Below are 15827 nucleotides of genomic sequence, written 5' to 3'. Positions count from 1 at the left end.
TATTGCTGTACTTGTTCGCACTAATGACATTAAGAGTAGGAGATCTGCGGACTTACTTAACAAGTAAAAGTCAGTGTTGAATTGAAGGTGACTACGATCCTGTCCAGACACGATAGGAGGGAGTATATGATGAGAGCCCTGTCGATCAATTGGGCCCGGGAGACGTTGTGCAAGGTTCATGTGAATTTTTCTCAGCCTGGTCTGTGCTTTTTGACAGGAGGGACTGCTTCTACAGGGATCCAATACACTTAAATAGAAAGGGCGCAAGAATATTTGCTGATGCTATCGAGGCAGTGTTGGGCCGGAAAACTGCTAGCTTGGGGGGGGGGATACACAGACTAAAATATTAACAGTGGCCACAGGCAGAGGTGGAAATGATTCTTGTAAATGATTCTATTGGAATGAGCAGCAAAATCCGGAAAGCAAGTTACTCGGGATTTCAAGAGCTGCTGGCAGTCATCATGGAACAAGTAAACACATGGGTTGTGTTAGGGTAGCTAAGAATAGGAACAGGTGCATGTATACTTGCATGTACACCAATGCTAGGAGTTGGAAAATAAATTTGATGAATTCGAGTGCTGGTCAAGACATCAAAGGCAGATATTGTTGGGATATCAGAGACGTGGTATCACGCAGTGCAGAATTGGATTTGGGGAGAACAATATGTACAGAAAGGATAAGAAGGGAGGAGGGGATTATGCTATTAATTAAGAAACACATAAAGTCAAAGGAAGTGAAGCCAGTTGACATCGATGGACAGGGCAGTGTCGAGTCAGTTTGGTGTGACATAAGCATAGGGAAATCAAAATTGAGAGTAGGAGTGTGCTATAGGCCTAATGACTCTGATGAGTATAATAATATATTGTACAGGGAAATAGAGTGGGCCAGTAAATCAGAGAGTCTTATAATGGGGGATTTTAATTTCCCAGATATTGACTGGAATTTGGGGGCTGGTTACTCACACACTAGCAAGGCTTTTGTGGATTTATTGGGTGATTGTTTTCTACATCAGCATGTTCGGGAGGCAACTAGAGGGAGTAATAGTTAGGGAGTAAATGAATGGGTATTTTACATCTACATTCACACATGACAAGTTATTTAAGGAGGGAACTGCCAGAAGTTTATCAAACTCTAACAGGGAGCTAAGTGATTTTATAATAACCGATAGAAGTGGGATTTACTCAAAGAGGTAACTACCATTAGGGTAAAGGAAGGGTTATTGCTTTCGTAAAGGCGACTACGATGGACTGAGACAGTATTTAAATTCTATACAGTGGGACCAACTGATGATGTTACCAATGTTGAATTCTAAATGGGAAGCATTCAAGGAAGTAATCTTGGAATCTACTAAATACCAAATCGTGGAAGGCTTTTTGTTCCAACTAAGAAATATTGTTCAAGGTTCAGGCCTAAGTGGATGTCGGATGAATTAATGAGGCTCGTGGCAGAGAAGAAAAATGCATGGGACGCACATAAATTGTCAGGAGACAAAAATCCTACGTCACAAAGGAGGTCAGGCAAGAGAAATCAGATTATGAGAATCTTTGGCAAAGGATGCAAAGAAAAACAGCAAACAGTTCTTTACTTATGTAAACTCTAGAAGGAAGGGGATGAATCAGATTGGTCCACTTAACATAGATGGGTTGACTATTGATGATCATGCTCAGGTATCTGATAAAATGAATGGGTATTTTATATCTATATTCACACATGAGGAGTTATTTAAAGAGGGGAGTGCCAGACGTTTATCAAACGCTAACAGGGAGCTAAGTGATTTTGTAATAACCGAGAGCAAAGTGGAGGAGAAATTGTTGAAGATAAATATAAGAAAGGCACCTGGGGTGGATGGAATCTATCCAGTTATAATGAAGGAGGCAGCAGAGGAAGTAAGCAAACCCTTAGCCATAATTATGAGAGCTTCCTTGGACTCAGGGAGGTCCCCATGGACTGGAGCTGTGCAAATGTGACCCCAGTTCACAAAGGGGGATCAAAGGATGGCACGAGTAAACACAGACCTGTTAGTTTAACTTCTGTTCCAGGAAAATTAATAGAGCACTGGTTAAAGAAGCACTGCAGGATCATCTAGACAAGACTTCAGTTATAGCTCGGACACAGCATGGATTTGCTAAGGGAAAGTCTTGTCTGACCAACTTGATTGGATACTATGATGTAGTGACAAAGGAACTGGATGCAAAGAATAATTTTGATGATATATACCTTGATTTCAGGAGACCTCCGTAGCCGAGTGGTCAGGAGCGGGAGTGCAATAGCACACGCTCCGTAGTAGACCGGGTTTCAAGCTCCTGACTGCTAAATACTCGATCTGCCAACCCGCATTGGACCAGCGTGGCAGATTACGGTCCATCTCCCTCAGCATGAATTGTTGAGGAGGCTTCCGTCCTGCAGTGGGTGATAATGGCTGCAGTTTACCTTTCTACTTGAATTTCAGGAAAGCTTTTGATAATGTTGTACATGGAAGACTTCTGTACAAATTGGAGAGGTATGGCATGAAGGGTAAGTTGCTACAATGGATAAATGGATGGTTGACTGGGAGACGACAGAGAGTGGTCAATGGACACTGCTCTTCGTGGACTAATGTTATTAGTGAAGTCCCACAGGGTTCTTTGTTGGGTCCATTGCTGTTTTGCATATTTATCAATGATATTGATGAAGGTATATCAAGCTTGCAGATGATACAAAGGTTGCAGGGTTGTTAATGACCTTAAAGCCAGTATGCTGCTGCAACAGAATCTGGAAATGTTGGGCAGATGGGCTGAGAGATGACAACTGAAATATGCAAAATACTGCATATGGGTAGAAGTAACCCCAGAGAAACGTAACAACTGTGTGGTGTCACACTCAGAGTGGTGGAGAATGAAAGAGACATGGGGGTAATTGTGGAATCAGATATGGAGTTTTCTGAGCAGTGCAGACAGGCTGCCAGAGTCGGTCATTGGGTATTGTGAATGTTATACAGGAATTTCGCGAGCAAGGATAAGGATGCGATTATCCCCTTATATAAGGCAATGGTCAGGCCACGCCTGAGTACTGCCTACAGGTCTGGAGGCCTCATTTTAGGAAGGATGTAGAGCTGCTGGAACGAGTACAGAGAAGGGCAACAAAACTGGTGAAGCGAAGAAAGGGGGTGCTTTTTACGAAGAAAGGCTTAACGTTTGCAAATTACAGTGTCTGGAGACAAAGCATCCGCGAGGTGATCTGATTGAGGTGTATAAGGCCTTGAATGGGTTGAACAAGCTCAATGCTGATGGGATTCTTCCTCTTGCTTAGAATAATCGCCTGAGAGGGCATAAATTCAAATTGAGGAAAGACAGATGTAGGATAGATTTGCAGAAGTTTGCCTTTAGCCAGCAGGTGGTTGATTGGTGGAACAAACTTCCATCTGTCGTTGTGGAAGTTGAGAGTTTAAATAGATTGAAGGCAGACCTAGACAAACATTTTGAACGATTGGAGGGTGAATTTTTTTTTTTTTTTTTTTTTTTTTGTCTGATGCTGCATAAGCTTGCTTTCTTGCATCATGTCCCTCTACTAATGCTAATGCAAGTATTGCATCTCATTAATCTCCAAAACCTCGTGCTCTGTGTGCATTCGAGAAATTTTCCATATAATAGTTTTCAGAAGATGTTTGAAAAGTAGATATAATGCGCTTTAATGCAGAATTTGCTTTAAATGTTGCGTATGCTTTATAGGTGGGATTTTCAGTTACGCAATCGAAATGTCCATCCTTTTCATCATTTGAAATCGTTTCTTCTCTGTGCTGGGTGCCATTGTCGCAGAATATGGAAGAAAACTTTCCTGGACAGGATAAAATGTTAACTGAGATGTTGTATGGGTTGGATTTCGGCTGCGGTGGTGTGCTAGGCTATATTAGTATTTTGTCTGTATCGATTGAGTGTATCCCGTTATCGGTTTGCCTCTTTGCTGGAATTATAATCCAATTTCTGGTAGAAAATACTAAGTTCCCGTCGCCAGACTAACCCAGACTGTAAAAGAGCCAATTCAGACCAGAAGTAACAGCCCAAAGCTAACCATTGCTACCCGTGGCAGAAACCTTTTGGTAACCAGAGAAATGGATATCTTGAGGGCAGTGATCTTGGATGTGCTCAGAGTTGGTTGATGCCAGTACTGAGCATATCCAAGATCAATACAGACGAGTACTATAATGTAGTACTATAATGGCGTTACAGTACCTGTCCGTATTACTGAAGCTGTTGTGCTGGTCAAGAATATTTGAATCTGTTCGCGATTGGGAGATAAGAGACTCCAAATTACATGCAGGAGTAGAATCTCTTGCTTGTCATTGGCCATTCTCATTAAATTGTCGAAGTCCTCGTAGGTCATCAAGTATTCGAATTTGTTTGCAATTGCGCTGAGTCGGTTGAGCGTGGCGGAGCTTTAGATCCATGACCGAGTAACATGATCCCACATGATAGTAACATGAATTTCATTTTGGTTTTAAGTGAAAGACAATCAATTAACAACGATCCTGTTGTGTTGCAGAAAATTGAGGCCAGCTGATGGTTGGGTTCGAATCTTTTTCGAAGTTGGAGATCACTTCTGCTTCCACCGCATGCTTTCTAATTTGGATTCACGATCATAAGACGTAGCCAAGTTTTACCACCAGTCACCACTGGAAAAATCTATACTGATTAGCAAGAATTAATTTTAAATTTCTTTTTGATGACTCCACCCTACGATATTTGTTATGAATGGAAAGGTCTCTGGACCCTTGCACAAATCTTTGACATTCCCAATGAGCATTCCCAAATGCTTATGTATTATCGTTAAATTTTGTTTGTGAGAAATGTTAAGCATCACATCGGTCTGCTTTAATATAGAAAAATCGTACTATACAGCATGGAATTCTTCAAAACCTATATCTCTTTGGATTACGTGGATATCCTCTTAAATATATCCAAAGTTTCTTACAACACAGAACATTTTAAGTTTGTCTGTAGACTGTCCTTTCAAAGGTTTACACCCAAGAAGGTGTACACAGGGGTAAGTGCTTAGTACTACCCCTTTCGCTAGGACGCATTTGTTTCTAATAAGAGTAAGATCTAATTGTAACCGTTCTTCCAGAGAAATATCAACTGCGACAATGTTTAAGGAAGAAGACATCGTAGCCGAATAGCTCTCTTCAGCATGTCCCACACATTCTCAACATGATTACGATCAAGTGAATGTGGATGCCATGGAAGATGGTGGAAATCGGTGGCATGGTCTCCCAACCATTATATCCCCTGTAAGGGATTCTGAGTCTAAATAAAAATAAAAGTAGTAGGGTTGCAGTGGTGTTGTCATAACAAAACTGCTAAATTATTGCATTATGACACTAATATTTGGTACGAATACACTCAACCCATTCTATTCAGTCAATGAGAACTTATTTGGGACTACAAAAAGTGATTTTACCACTCGAATTTGTTCAGGTTACAGCAGTAAATCGGGGTCATTGTCAGGGCAGATACTGAAATTCTCCTGCAACTTACCCCTGGCTGAGATCAGACGTCTAACTTACAGTCGTATCCAGAGCAATCGTATATTGTAGCAGGAAAGGAGTTTCCATGAGAACTTGTTGATCAAAAACCACCACAAGGTTGTTGTTGTAGGCTTTTAGGAGCCTCGTTGACCAAGGTCATATTTCTCCGTGTATATTGTCTGTAAGTTGCGTGTGCTCTGTTGTCGAATTTTTGTTTCCTGGATGAAAAACATGAATTTCCGCTACCAAAACCACGATATCCTCGCCTGAGACCGACTAACTTGGCCACGTTTTGAAAAAGCCCATAAAAATTTATATCTTAGATTATTATTGCAAATTTGCTGAACCAATCTCGTAAAATTTTCATTTTTATGTTGGATGGCAGCTCTTAGAATTCTCTTATGTTAAGCGATGTTTAAAAAGTAAAACGTGTACATTTAGTTCACAGAGTCATTCTTGTGGCGCCATCTTACGGGAAATAACAGTACTATTTTCAGTGAGATGGCGCCATTTTTTAAGCTAAAGGAGTAATTAATTTTATTAATTAATTTCATCGAATTTTAACAAAAATACTAACTTAATAATAAAAAAAATAATAATAATAGCGGCCACATGCACATCCTAAGAGCTTCCTGAGTGTGCGTGCAGTTAAAAATATGATTTGCGTTTTTATTTATTATATTGTAATATTATTTATTATTTATTTATTATTTTATTTATTATTTTGTTAATCACCCAATTGTCGAATGCGTGTTCTTACTTTATAATATCTGTCAACAGGGCACTTTATTCTTTAAAAAAAGATGGAAAAAGAATTGGAAGGACTACTATAAGCGAAAATGTCGAATTAAAATTTGAATATTGTACATTCCCGACCGATAGATGGCAGCAGTCTCAACACACTGCCTAAACAGTCAGTATTTCGAATAATAATACGCTTAGAATGTGCTTTAATATAATAATAATAAGAAGAAGAATATGCTCAGAAAAAGCTTTAATAGTATAATAATAATAAAGTGCTTAGAATGTGCTTTAATAGTATAATAATAATATGCTCAGAATGTACTTTAATATAATAATAATAATAATAATAATACAATAATAATAATAATGAAGTGCTTAGAATGTACTTTAATAGAATAATAATAATAATAATGGAAGGTATGGAAGCGGAAGCGGAAAGTATTGATACTCTTAGCCCTCTAGCGGAAAATAATAATATGCTCAGAAAAAGCTTTAATATTATAATAATAATAATAAAGTTCTTAGAATGCGCTTTAATACTATAATAATAATATGCTCAGAATCTGCATTAATATAATAATAATAATAATAATAATAATAATAATAATAAAAAGGAGTTCTTAATTACTTCGAATATGTCATTTATATAGAGGTTGAATATGATTGGCACTGCATGGGTGCCCTGTGGCATTCCTCTCTTTATATTGTATGATTTTCCCTTTGTATTCTCTACTCCAACTGTGATTTTTCTTTTGGTTAAATAAGACCAATATCAATTAAGTCATATGCTTTGGTCAAATCTATAAATAAGACCATTATGAAGTTATTATTGTTCAAATGTAAGTTAGAAGAGTCTACTAAACTCTCTGATAATGTCTGTGTGCTCTTACCCTTCTGATATGAGAAGAGAGAGTTGTTTAACAGTCCATATTGATGTAGATGTTTACTTATATGGGTAACTATATAATTTTCTATTATCTTATTTATAACTGACTGTATTGTTATTGGTCTACAATTGCAAAAGTCATCAGATGGTCCCTTTTTATATATAGGGAGTATTTTAAAGGAAAGTAAGTTTGTAGGATAGACTCCTGACGCCATCATCCGTGGTATAAGCTCCACCAAGAGAACATTGGGTTGTTCTTTATTTCTCTTTATTTCGGTTACTGTAATACAGTCAAGTCCGTAAGATTTCTTGTTCTTTAACTGTTCTATGATCTTGAGAATATCCTTGTACTGTGGAGCAAAGATTACACAGGAGTTCACTACCTGAGGAAGATTATCTTTTTGAGCAAGGGAGTCTTTGGCAATAGTGTATCTGCTGAGCTCTAATACAGCTTTGGCAAATCTGTTTGCAGCCTCAAATGACTCGAATGAGTACAATGAACAATTGTACAGAGAAATAGAGTGGGCTAGTAAATCGGAATGTCTTATAATGGGGGATTTTAACTTCCCAGATATTGACTGGAACTTGTGGGTTGGTCACTCACACACTAGTCAGACTTTTGTGGATTTATTGGATGATTGTTTTCTGCAGCAGCATATTCCAGAGGCAACCAGAAAAAGTAATACTCTTGATCTGGTTATCAGCAGTGATCATTCGTGTATTAAGAATTTGCAGATAAAGGAACTACTACGTGGCAGTGATCACAGTGTACTGACGTGGGATTTACTTAAAGATTTAATTACCATCAGGGGTAAAGGAAAGGGTGTTTGCTTCCGTAAAGGCGACTACGATGGTCTGAGACAGTATTTAAATTCTGTACAGTGGGATCAACTGACGATGTTACCAACAGTAAATTCTAAGTGGGAAGCATTCAAGGAATTAATCGTGGAAGCTACTAAAAGTTTCATACCTATTAAGAAATATTGTTCAAGGTTTAGGCCTAAATGGTTGTCAAATGAACTAATGAGACTCGTAACAGAGAAGAAAAATGCATGGGATGCATATAAATTATCAAGCGACTCAGAAGCCTATGGCAGATAATAAGCTAGTCTGTAATCAGGTCACAAAGGAGGTTAGGCAGGTGAAGGCAGATTACGAGAAATCCTTGGCAAAAGATGCTAAGAAAAACAGCAAGGATTTCTTTACTTATATAAACTCTAAAAGGAAGGGGATGAATCTGATTGGTCCACTTGACATCGATGGTTCGACTGTTGATGATCCTGCTCAGATAGCAAACAAACTGAATGAGTATTTTGCATCTACATTCACACGTGAGGAATTATTAAGGTTTGAAAATGACAGAAGGTTATCAAATTGTAGCAGGGTGCTTAATGATCTTGTAATAACTGAGAGCAAAGTGGAAGAGAAATTGTTGAAGTTAAACGTAAGAAAAGCACCTGGGGTGGATGGGATCTACCCAGTTATATTAAAGGAGGCGGCAAAGCAACTAAGAAAACCCTTAGCCGTAATTATGAGAGCCTCCTCGGACTCAGGGGAGGTCCCCACGGACTGGAGAAGTGCAAATGTATCCCCAATTCACAAAGGGGGATCGAAGGGTGACACGAGTAATTACAGACCAGTTAATTGAACTTCTGTTCAGTGTAAAATAATGGGGTCACTGGTTAAAGATGTGCATTGCCAGATCATCTAGACAAGACTGCAGCAATAATTCAGACACAGCATGGGTTTGTTAAGGGAATGTCTTTTCTGACAAATTTGATAAGATATTATGATATGGTTACAAAGAAACTGGATGCAAAAAATAATTTTGATATCATATATTTGGATTTCAGGAAAGCTTTTGACACTGTTGCGCATGGAAGACTTTTGTACAAATTAGAGCAGAATGGTATTAAGGGTAAGTTGCTACAATGGGATGGTTAAGTGGGAGAAGACAGAGGGTGGTAATCAATGGGTGCTGCTCTTCTTGGACTAATGTTATTAGAAGGGTCCCACAAGGTTCGGTGTTGAGTCCACTGTTGTTTTGTATATTTATCAATGATATTGATGAAGGTATATCAGGCTTAATGTCGACGTTTGCAGATGATACAAAGGTTGGCAGGGTTGTTAATAACAGTAATGGCAGTGTGCTACTGCAACAGGATCTAGATAATTTGGGCAGATGGGATAAGAAGTGGCAACTGACGTTTAACCTTGACAAATGCAAAGTACTGCATATGGGTAGAAGTAACCCCAGAGAAACGTACCAACTGTGTGGTACTACACTTAAGGTGGTAGAAAATGAAAAAGACCTGGGAGTAATTGTGCAGTCAGATATAAAGTTTTCTGAGCAATGCAGACAGGCTGCCAGGGCAGGTCATGGGGTTTTGTCAATGATATATAGGAATTTTGCTAGCAGGGAAAAGGAGGTGATTGTCCCTCTGTATAAGGCAATGGTCAGGCCGCGCCTTGAGTACTGCGTACAGGTTTGGAGGCCTCATTTTAGGAAGGATGTAGATTTGCTTGAACATGTACAGAGAAGAGCAACAAGATTGGTGAGGGGAATGAAGGGATCCTCTTACCAAGATAGGCTTAAGTTCTGTAGATTGCAGTGGCTGGAGACTAGGCACCTGCGCGGTGATCTGATTGAGGTGTATAAGGCCTTGAATGGGTTGAGCATCTGAATTCTGATGGGATCCTTCCACTTGTTCAGATTACGAACCTAAGGGGGCATAAATTGAAATTGAGGAAAGACAGTTGTAGAATAGATGTGCGGAAATTTTCCTTTAGCCAGCGGGTGGTTAATTGCTGGAACAAACTTCCATCTGTCGTTGTGGAAGTTGATAGGTTGAAAAAATTTAAGGAGGAACTGGACAGGCATTTGGAGGGAATGGTGTGATTTTTTTTTTTTTTTTTTTTTTTTGGGTAATGCTGCATAAGCTCATACACTTGCTTTCTTGCATCAAATGCCACTACTACTGCTACTATTATTATTGTTTATTTGTACCAGATACCTGTTCTATGTACAATATTGCATAATAACACAAATAATATAATAATAATGTGCTTTAATAGAATTCACTATAACATAGCTCTCAGTGGTAACAATCCAATCACATATCGAACCATTTATCCACCGAAGTGCCTGCTTACAAGTGAAACATGGTTCCTGGTTATACAAAACGCAGACAGTGAAAGTGCTGCCATCTAGTAAGGCTATTTCAGTGTAAAGAAATATCTATTAAATTCAATATTATAAATTCAGCCACACAGCTGAAGAATGATGGTGATTTAAAAGAAATCTTCGTACCACGGATTTCAACATAAATATACGTGGACATCATCTGATGGAAATACAGAAAAAGGCATCGACTACATCTTCATAAATGACAACTGGAAATCATCTATTCAAAATGGTAGAACTCCAAGAATCTAAAAATACGAACCCAATGGAGAAACATTAAATGCATCAAGATTTGAAGAAGACAAAATAAAGGACATTTATGGGGAAAAATTAAAAGATATAAACTATCCATCATCTGTGGAAAATATAGGACAAATCAAAAACCTCATCGACAAATGATAAGGGAGTCAAGAGACCGACAACAATAGAGCTTGTTATCCAAACAGGGACTCAACCCATTCTAAACGAAGAATAGAATGATGAATGATGATGATTTTACAAAACCCGAGTGAAAGAACAAACAGGCCTTAATGGGACATTCTATTGGCTTCCCTGTATACGGTCCACTTGAACTAGACCTTCTTAACACAGTCTGGTTGGAAATGTTTTCACCTATGGCCCCAGCAACCTCAACAGACACAGTTCATGCCAACAAAACATTCCCCCATACCATGAAACCACCTCCAGGGACAATTTCACTTGGAAGAATCCATTAAAAATTAATAAAACATTCACCATTGTTGAGAGGCACTCTAATTCTGCTTTTGACCGTGCTGCCATCTCGTGACGCAAATTAATTTTAAAGAAGATTTAAAACTGACATTATAACATAATTCCCTTTCCTCCATATGAATTACACTCTAAAAATCCAAATTGTGAAGCTCTCGAAGAGATTTTATTATTCCCTCACATTATTATACACTTCCATATCAATTTATTAGGACATCCAGCTTTCCGATATCCATACGCTTTCCGCCGTACACAAATCAAGTTCCACTAATCGGGAAAAAAAGCTGCGACACCTCCCTCAGTGGAGTCATTAAATGCGTACTATGGGTAAGGCAGGAAACATCAGTGACTACAGGAGGTGGAAGTTGTGATTTTTCGTGGAGGTGACCCAAGGGTGGCTGCAAAAGAATTTCACTTTGTAGATACACCGCCCCGACGCCTCACTGCCTTAGCTGCCTAGGCACAAATGCGAAACAACCGCACTAACCTCTTTTGATTATTCTAAACTCTGCATTATGTATACACTGAGTTTAAAAATATATATATTTAATGGTTTTAGGATCAACTTTAACCTTAACAATTTAGAGTTTGTGGCCTGGAGTTTCTCTGCACGTGCAATGATATTAGGTGGAAGGGACCATTATGAGCAGACAATTCCACGATGGTTGCCGCGTTGTTTTAAATCCATTTCATTTTCTATTTTTGTCTGTTTATCGACGCCCATGACATTGTGCTTTTGCAATTTGCATGAAAAGATTATTACGAACATCGGTAGGCAACGTAATGGACTTCTATAATTGGAAAACTTGAGTTGTTCCAGATGGTTGCTATACAACAAGCTTTTATTTATGATTCGTACATCGCGCTGGATGCTACAGATGAATCTGTAAAGGTCAATTGGTGTTGTCCAGTTTTCTGAAATTCTTTGCTTGATGGCGCCATCTATTGGTGCCACTACTCCCTTCGGCTCGATGGTTGTAGATGGATTCAGATCATTTTCCTCTCAGATATGGCATTTACAACTTTAATAAAGAATATAACTTTAAATTTATATTTGTGTAGCCAACCATTGAGTTTCTTTAGGCAAAAAGAAATCTTGATATCATTTGCACGTTGTCCGAAACAATTCCAAGGTAGGATCTGGGTGAGTGTTCAATGGAAATGAGGGGATACAACGATAACGATGAAAACATCCACCAAATGATGATACCACCACTTCCGGCCTGTTTTTTCCCAACCGTGCAGTCTGGTCGCAGTTATTCACCTGCTGGCCTTCGAATACCTATGAGTCCATTGGCATGATGTAGCTGGAACCTTGGCTCATCAGACCAGGCGACTCTTTTCCAGTCGTCCAATGTCCAGAAACAGTGCCCACTGCAGGCAGAGTTGTTGATGACAGTCTGTCAACGTGGGAACATGAACCAGTCACCTAATTTTAGCCCCCCAAATCATTCCCCTTTCAAACTCCATCAGTTCCTTCCCTTTCTCCTTGCGCTGGCTTCGAACTCAGAGAGTGATAGGCACTACACGTGACGCTGCTATATATGCTGCGCCGGTATTTGACGTTGCATCTAGATGCTGTGGGATGCATCGACTCGTGGAAACAGATGGTCATAATGTTTTGGTTGATGGTCGTATTAAATAAAAGAGGTCAGAGGGAAGAACCTTGATGTGCTCCAGTATAAAACATAAGGTTCCTCAAGAGTGCCCCAGAAAATTTGATTTGATATAATCCGGCCGTAATTATAATTAATTCTAATTCGTATTACTCATGTACAGAACAAAGATGAATTATTGATATTTTCCATCCCACCGAATCCCTCTAGGATTCAAATCTTTCCCTTTTTTGTCAACTTTCTTCAGCAGACCAGGAACGTGTGATCACATCTGAAGATTTTAAGGCACATCAGATCGACAGCGATTTTCTTAATCTGTAAAGAAATCTTCGAGGTTTCTACCTAGGGTGTTAATGGCTTGCTAAATTTTCTCTTCTTTTAAAACTCCTCGGATTCTCTGTCCTATTTATCACTGGAGAAGTCTTTTCCATGCTTTTCATCAACCACTTCAGACATCTTATGAAGACTTTTATAGATTCGAATTTGATCCTTCCTTTTCGGTATAATTAGAAGTGAAGAAAATCTCTTCTTCCATTCTTCAAGTGTCATCGGAGGACCAAACAACGAGTATTAAGGGATCTTCTTGGTTCTTTCTACTGAAAAACCTATCAGTTGTAGGCAGTAATAATTTTTCACATCTTTCGAACGTTGATCCCCTTTTTTCTGTCATCAGCAACTATCGCGCCCTTTGCAAAGTCTTTTAGAAGTTTCGGTGGATAAATGAATCTCACAAGAGCATATCTCAACTAAATGAGGTTGTTTGCAAACTGGGAGTAAATCCCAGCTTCAGAACTACCTTCCATTTGCTCAGACTTTGAGAGAAGTCGAGGGTGATTGCATTAACAACATTTAGACTTGCTAATGGGATGTGCCACGTTGTGGAGTGGAGCACCGGGCGTGCGTTGACGGATTTAAATTTTATTTTGACTTTCTTTCGCCGCAAATTTTTGATGTTCGCGAGAATTCCCTGGAAGTCCAAGGAAGAGAAAGAGAACTCAAAGTGACGTTTAATGACAAACGATCCGCACTTTTCTCCCTGACAGCTCGCGCTGTATGGTTATTTGTCCACCCAACGGTGCCATTATGTTGTCACAAAACAGGGGCTCCCAACGTCACGTTCGCCACACTTAAAGGTAATTTTCTGCCGCTCCGGGGTATTGACGGAGTGGATTGTTTCTGCAGAAGATAATCGAATATTTTGGGCCCCCGCAAAGGGGTTCAGGAAGTCCATAAAAGGCAAACTCTGACATTACTACGGCTTCCAGTGGCCGCGATTATGTACAGCGAGGAATGCGAATGATCATCACTGCTAACGATGAGCTGCTCCCATCTACTGGTAATGCGCAGGCGCAGTAATTCCACGTGATCTTTTTTTTTTTTTTTCCAAGAGAGATATTTTTTTTATATTGAAAGGCTTGGAAAATGATGCGATTTAATTTTCGTTTATTTTGGTAAAAAAATAATCAATTAATTTTGAAGTTTTATTTATTTTAAAATATAGTTTTTTTAATTGTTTTTTAAAAATAAATTTTTTAAAGTTTTTTTTTAAAGTAGAAAATCCTTTGGAAAATTAATTTGCATTGAAGAAAATCAAGTTTTTAATATTTATTTATTTTGTAGAACTTAAGTTTGGAATTTATTTTTTCAAATATTGTTTTTAAATAGTTTTCCGAAAAAAAATAATATTTTAAAATTATTTGAAAAAACAAATCTTTTGGAAAATTAATTTAGTTCGAAGAAATAAAGTTCAGAAAATTTTGTTTTTAAAGAGTCAGATATCGAAAAATTTATTTGTTTTTAATATATTTGGAAAAAGATCAAAATGCTAAATTCATTCGTTGAAAAAAAAATTCTAAATCGTTTGTTTTAAAAAAAACCAAATTTTTAAATATGTTTAAAATTTGTTTTAACTTTGGTTTGTAACAAATGTTAAAACATTTTTTTTTCTAAATAATATGAAAAAATATTTTTTTTAATTTTTCAAACTTTTTGAGTAAAATTTCAAATATTTGAATTGATCAAAAGTGAGCATAATAGTTTGGTTTGAAAAAATCAAGTTTAGAAATTTGATTTGTTTTAAATTTTGAAAAAATAAAAATGTTAAATTTCTATATCATTTGTTTTGAAAAAAAAAATAATTTTTAATTCGTTCGTTTTGAAAAAAAGAAAATTTTTTCACACTGGCACAAACCAATTTTTAAAAAATGTTTTCAAACTTTTGGAGAAAATTTTTTTAAATATTTGAAAATATTTTGGTTTGAAAAAATTAAAGTTTAGAAAATTATTTTGTTTTTAAATAATCAAATATAGAAAATATTTTTTGAAAAATCCATAAATGCTAAATTCATTTTAAAAAATTTCTAAATCGTTTGTTTTAAAAACAACTTTTTGACAAATGTACATATAAATGTTTGAAATTTGTTTTTACCTTGGTTTGCTACAATGTTAACATAATTTTTCCTAAACAATTTTTAAAAAAAAATCAAAATTTTTAAGAATTGTTTTCAAACTTTTAGTGTAAAATTTTCATTATTTCAATTGTTCTAAATAGTGAGCATAATATTTTCGTTTCAAGCAATCAAGTTTAGAAAATTAATTTGTTTTAAAAAATGAAATGTAACTTATTTGTTTCGAAAATTGGATTTAAATATTTTTGGATAAAAAATCAAAATTTCGAATTCATTCGTTTATAAAAAACAAATTTTGGTTTTGAAAAGCATCCTTTTTAAAATTCGTTCGTTTTGAAAAAAGAAATCTTTTTTAAAATTCGTTAATTTTAAAAAAAAAACCAAATTTTTAAGTCTGTTTAAAACGTTGAAAATTTCTTTTAACTTTGGTTTTTAACAAAAAAACATTTTTTTCTAAACAATTTGAGAAAAATCAAAATTTTTAAAAGATGTTTTCAAACTTTTTGAGTAAAATTTTAAATATTTGAATTGAACAAAATAGAGCATAATAGATGCTTTGAAAAAATCTAATTTAGAAAATGTTTTAAATATTTTTGAAAAAAAAATTCATTCGTTTTTAAAGAAATTTAATTTAGAAAAAAAATTAAATTTATTCGTATTAAGAAAAATTTTCACGCCGCAACAAACCAATTTTTAAAATTCGTTTTAACGGTTTTACAATGTTAAAACATTTTTTTTAAAACAATTTGAAAAAAAAATT

Source organism: Mastigoproctus giganteus, chromosome 8 (assembly GCF_048544385.1).
Source record: "Mastigoproctus giganteus isolate SK-2022 chromosome 8, ASM4854438v1, whole genome shotgun sequence".
NCBI classification, from domain to species: domain Eukaryota; kingdom Metazoa; phylum Arthropoda; class Arachnida; order Uropygi; family Thelyphonidae; genus Mastigoproctus; species Mastigoproctus giganteus.
This window is presented reverse-complemented; position numbering follows the sequence as displayed.